The sequence below is a fragment of the Humulus lupulus genome, chromosome 2 (assembly GCF_963169125.1).
Source record: "Humulus lupulus chromosome 2, drHumLupu1.1, whole genome shotgun sequence".
In the NCBI taxonomy this organism is placed as follows: Eukaryota; Viridiplantae; Streptophyta; class Magnoliopsida; order Rosales; family Cannabaceae; genus Humulus; species Humulus lupulus.
Genome location: NC_084794.1, coordinates 97,115,374 through 97,121,651, shown reverse-complemented (window position 1 = coordinate 97,121,651; position 6,278 = coordinate 97,115,374). Strand labels below are relative to the sequence as shown.

At 34.5% G+C, this 6,278-nt stretch overlaps 1 pseudogene; it reads left to right on the top strand.

Annotated features, from left to right (window-relative positions):
* Positions 1-3,940: 3,940 nt before the first annotated feature.
* LOC133814557 (alpha-mannosidase-like) lies at positions 3,941-5,475 on the top strand (annotated as a pseudogene).
* Positions 5,476-6,278: the final 803 nt, after the last annotated feature.

Here is a 6,278-nt window from a genome sequence, read left to right as displayed (position 1 = left end):
ATGACTGCAAAATCCTATACCACCCAGGAAAGGAAAATGTAGTTGGTGATGCGCTAAGTAGGAAGAGTTATGGAAGTCTAGCAGCGATAGCTGGAATGGAAAAGCCGCTACAGCAGGAGTTGATCAATGCCAGAATAGAAGTAATCATTGGTAAACTGGCTAACTTTTCCATCCAGTCAAGTCTAGTAGAAGATATACGGATTGGGCAAGGACATGATGACACATTAGTAGCACATATGGATGCAGTTAAAGAAGGCAAGGCCACAGATTTCTCGATCTCAGGATAGGGGTTTTTGAGATATAAGGATCGGGTATGTGTGTCGAATGATCAAGGGATTAAGAAAAAGATTTTAGAAGAAGCGCACAAAACCCCATACTCAGTTCACCAAGAGTCGACCAAGATGACTCATGATCTTAAGGCATTATATTGGTGGCCAGGAACGAAGAAAGATGTAGCAGAGTATGTTTTTAAATGCTTAGTATGCCAGCAAGTGAAAGCAGAACATCAGCGGCCTGCAGGCTTATTGCAACCGCTTAGTATTCCATAATGGAAGTGGGACGACATAGCCATGGATTTCGTGACAGGACTACCACGAACAAATAACCAGCACAACTCGGCTTGGGTAGTAGTAGATAGATTAACCAAGTCAGCTCACTTCCTGCCTATCAAGACTACTTACACAGTAGATCAATACGCAGACGTTTATGTCCGAGAAATAGTAAGACTGCATGGAATCCCTAAGACCATAGTATCTGATAGAGGATCGATATTTACATCAAGATTTTAGGGAAGCTTGCAACAAGCTATGGGTACCAAGTTAAGTCTTAGTACGGCATTTCATCCACAGACCGATGGTCAGTCCAAGCGTACCATTCAAATTTTATAAGATATATTGCGCGCTTGTGTACTTGATTTTGGAGGATCATGGGGTAAGTATTTGTCGCTGATAGAATTCTCCTACATCAATAGCTACCAGTCAACAATCGGGATGGCACCCTACGAGTTAGTTTACAGAAGAAGGTGTCAATCGTCGTTACATTGGGATGAGGTAGGAGAAAGGTAACTTCTTGGACCCGAAGCTATTAGAGAAGCTCAGGAGGTAGTAGCGTTGATTAGAAAGCGTATGCTTGCTGCTTAGAGCCGTCAGAAAAGTTATACGGATGCTAAGCGGCGTGATGTGGAATTCAAAGTCAGAGATCAAGTCTTCTTAAAGATATCTCCTATGAAAGGTGTGAAGCGGTTTAGGAAGAAAGGCAAGCTTAGTCCTCAGTTTATAGGTCCTTTTGAGATATTGGACAAGGTGGGAACAGTTGCATATAGATTAGCCCTACCGCCAGCTCTAGCAGATAGCCATAATGTATTCCACATCTCGATGCTGCGTAGATATGTGACAGACCCATCTCACGTCCTCAAGTACGATACGATAGCACTCCAGAAAGACTTGAGTTACGAGGAACGATCGGTTAGCATCCTAGACAGAGGGATGAAGGAATTACGGTCTAATAATATTTTGATAGTCAAGGTCCTATGGAGTCATAGTTCTGAACGGGAGGCAATGTGGGAGTTGGTGGAAGACATGTTAGCCCGGTATCCGGAATTGTAGTGTCCCAGAATATTTACTTAGCTAGCTAGATAGTAGTAGTAGTTAGTATTAGTTAATAGTATGTTAGTTACCGTGGATTTTGATTCAAACCGGGACTTAGTTGGAAACTCATAGCAACTGTTATGGATTTTATAAGTTTAACATATAGTTTAAGAATATTAATTATAACATAGGGTTTGATTAATATTGCTGGTCATAGATATATATCTATTATAACCTAAGGTTTAGATAGAATCATTAAGAGCATGACACTTGTCATAATCATGATTATTAAGGAATTAAGTATTTTTTTTATGGATAGTTTTAATAAATGAAAGATCTAGAAGCTCTAAAACCTTCCAGTTGCTGTTAGGATTGAATTATGACTCAGTCAAAGCTTTTTATCCAATTCAAATTATGCTAAAAAAGTGCAAATACATGTTTGATATATCAACGTATGCCGATATATCGCAGCATACACTACAACAAAATAGGACTACCACAACATTAAATTCTAACAGTAATAAAAAAGTATTATGCTACATGTGTTAAAACTATAAGCGGGTTCACTCAAATTTTGGGTGCCATATGTTTACTTTTTCATTTCTTTTTCTGCCAAGTTTAAAAGAATTATTTATCATTGTATTTAACTTTCTCTACATCATCTTTCTCTGAGACCCATCTCTCTCGGTCTCTAACTCCCATTCACGAAAGATAAATCCCATTTCAAATACTTGTAAACAACGATTCAAAGAAAAATGAGAAGGCTACAAAGGGACCAAGCCAAAGCAAATCTTCTCAGTACGTCTAGTTTGTCTAGGCACTAAGAACCCAACAACAGCCACCCATCAATCCCTCCCTCTACACTTTTATTGTCCATCTCTTCAACGATCCATTCATTGCCCATCCATTTCTCCAACACCACCCCTCTCTCAGTCTCGTCCTCTATTTCTCTGAAAACCCAGCAATGACTAACAATCTCTCCTTCCATATATTTCTCAAACCCTCTTTTTTGTTTCAGGTTATTATTTCTGTATTAATATTTTATAGTTTCACTTCAAAGGTAAATGAATCTATCTTTTTCTCAGTTATGATTTTTAATTTATTTCATGAGAGAGTAGTATTTCTCTTCATGTATATGTATTTGTAGCCTCTTATAACCCAGTATTTCTATTGAAATTGCTTCAATCTTTTAAATTTCTTTATTCCTCATATTTCTCTAGACTGACGCACCTATTTCTATTCTACTTATTTCCATTGTCCTTATCTTCTTTACATTGATTTAAATAGTGTCAATTACTCAATATCGGTTACTGCCCACCAACAGAGGAAGACATTCCAGAAGGGAAAAGTTTGGTAAAATTTTGAGATTTCCTTACCCTTCAATGGATACTAAGGTGAGATTTTTAATGTTTCATTGTCTTAGTTACTAAAACTATTTCAGGTTGTAGTGACATATAATCCTCTTGGTTGGCCCCGTACCGACATTGTTAAAATACCGGTAAGTATATGCTCAGTTCACATTATCATATGTTAGAATATTTGAATGAATAGAAGACTCTCTCCAATATGGTCTGAGAATCACAATTTCCACCAGGTTAATGATGTCAATCTCGTTGTTAAAGATTCTTCAGGCAATACAATTAAGGCACAGTATGTAAGTTTAGACAATGTTACAAAGAACTTGAGAAAGTTCTATGCACAAGCTTACTTGAGACAATCACCAAAACAAGCTCCAACGTATTGGCTTCATTTTCAAGTTTCTGTACTACCACTTGGTTGGAATACTTACTTTGTCTCAAAGGCATCTAGTACAGGTAATTGAGTTCAAAATTGCTAGTCAAATTCTATTGAACATATAGTTGATTCTTATGAAGCTCACCATTAAGATACAATATCATACATTATGCATAAAGAGGCATCAATTGTTTAATTGCTCTGGTTTCTTTTCCAAACTATTGCAGTAAACAGGCATTTACTCTCCAAGATAAAGACTCCACAAAATGATACCATTGAAGTTGGGCCTGGAGATTTAAAGCTGACCTTTTCATCTACCTCATGAAAACTAAAATGGATGTACAATTCTAAAACCGAGGTAAGTTGTTTAATTTCAAAAAGTAACCATGGAAATATTTCTTAACCTAGCAGTTACATATTATAAAATCAGGCAAGCCAACCACAAATGGGCACTAAAAATGGAATGCTAACTTAATTTTATATGTCAATTTTACATCTGTAAGGAACTTTTTTATTTCTTTTCTCTGACTTGACAAAAAAATTTGCATGCTAAAATAATGCTCATTTGATTGTCATATATTACAAGGTTGATGTACCAACACAATAGAGTTATCTCTGGTATGGTTCAAGCACTGGTGATTCTGATTCTTAGGTAAGCACTTCATGTGCTATGGTTGTCGAGTTATTCAAGTCCCAAATTTTTCCAAGTGATGCCTTCAGTACTTAAAATGATCTGTCTTGCAGGCTTTAGGGGCATATATTTTCTGGCCTAATGGGGCACCTCCAACTGTTGTTTCAAGATCAGTAAGCACTTTCTTGCAGTCCAATGTATATATATGTTATTATTTATTTTCTATAAAAAATTATCAGACCAATTTATGATAATAAGCTTTGAAAACAACAAATTAACTGAGAGCTTCTAATGGTTTTGACTTCTGATCTATTATCTAATTTCATGCATTTTATAGGTTCCACTAAAGGTCATTCATGGAGCTTTAGTTGATGAGATTCACCAAGAGTTTAATTTATGGATCTATCAGGTTATTAACATATTTTCGGGTTTAACATTTTAGGCCATAATGTAAGAACCAAAACTTGTTCTCTTATAATAGTATCAAACAAAAATGAAACACAATCAGATTACAATTTTCTTCTCTTGAGAACTATCAGACCATTCACAAAATATAATTTCATTTTTAAGACTTGCATTTGGTAACCATAAATTTTCAGTTTATGTCATATTAGGTTACCAGGCTTTACAAGGACAAAGAACATGCTGAAGTTGATATCACAATGAGTACAAACATACCAGACCAAGAATATATATATATATATATATATATAGATCAAGCAAATAATGAGACATATAGACTTAGTGTGTGTAGTTCTGACAACTCTTTATTTTGAAAGATTGGTCCAATCCCCACAGATGATGGTGTTGGGAAAGAAGTCATCACGCGATTGGCAGCGAATATGGAAACGAACAAAGTTTTCTACACTGATTCGAATTGAAGGGATTTTCTGAAACGAGTAAGTATTTCTTATTAAACATAAGTTTCTGGTTTTTCTATCTTGATATATATGATCATTGACAATGGTTTCTCAGGTTCGAGATTATAGAGAAGATTGGTCTCTTTTAGTTACTCAGCTTGTAGCAGGAAACTATTACCCAGTAAATTTTCTTAACCACTACTCCATATGATACTAACAAGTATTACAATTTTCTTGAAACAACATGAACAACTACTAACTTAAATGAACTCTTATATTTATAATAATAGTAGTAATAATCTTCTATAACCTTTGGCTTTCCACTTTCTTCAGCTTAATCTTGGAATTTTCATGGCGGATAAGAAATCTGAATTATCGATATTAGTTTATCGTACCACTAGGGGAGCCAGCATTGCAGAAGGACAACTAGAGTTGATGTTGCACAGGTAAAAATTTCCACATATTCATATTGTCAGCAATATACTAGTCAGCTCAAATATCATCTATGGAGTTTCCCTTTTAATTTTTCTGAAAGATAAAAACTTTTTTTTTCTTTTTAAATGAAAGGCGCATGATCCAAGATGATTCTTTCCTTTTTTTTGATGCAAACCAAATGTGTGTGAAAATGCCTCAATGGACTAAGATTGTAAAATTTAGTGAATGATTCTTCTATAGGCTAATGCGGTTGTTGCTTATTGTTCTCTAGGTCTTTTTTTATTTCAGTTTCAAATTTTGAAGTATATATTATGGAATGACCTAAATAGTTGATTCTTTGAAGAGGAATTTTTTAGATAATATTTTTAAACATTTTAGTCCTAAAGATGATATGAATCTTAATTTTTATTTTGTTGCTTCTTAATGTTAAATTGAGGCACCTAGCCATTATGAAGGAAAGAATATAGAATAATTTATTGGAGTATCCTTATATATATTTCAAATATTTTAACTATACCAGTGAAGCTTAAAGAGATTGTTTGGGCTTTATATTATTTTATGCAGATAAGTATAGTGTTTTTAGGGGAATAAATAATGTGTTTAAGACTTATATATTTTTAATAATGTACAATATTGAACAATATTTGATTTTGGTGGGTATATGTTTTGATTTATTTGTGTATTGATTGATTTGTGAATTAAATCTAATGAAAGAGGAGGCCTGATGAGACAGAGGCACTTTGATGGTCAATTATGATATTATGTCATCAAACATGGTATTTTCTCTATAAATTTGTCTCAAAAAGTTTTTCTGCTATACTCGTATCTTATAAATCTTTGAGTGGCATGTAACTTTATTGCTAGTGCTTGATGATTTACTTTAGTTGTATATTTATTACGAAGCACAATTATTATGCATGCTTTTGTTTAATGGTGGAGTCCATGGGAAGCTTTGATTTTGATGGTAATTGGTTGCCCAATGCTGGTTTAATTTGTTAAATAGGCTGATTCTACTCATATGCTCTTTAGTTA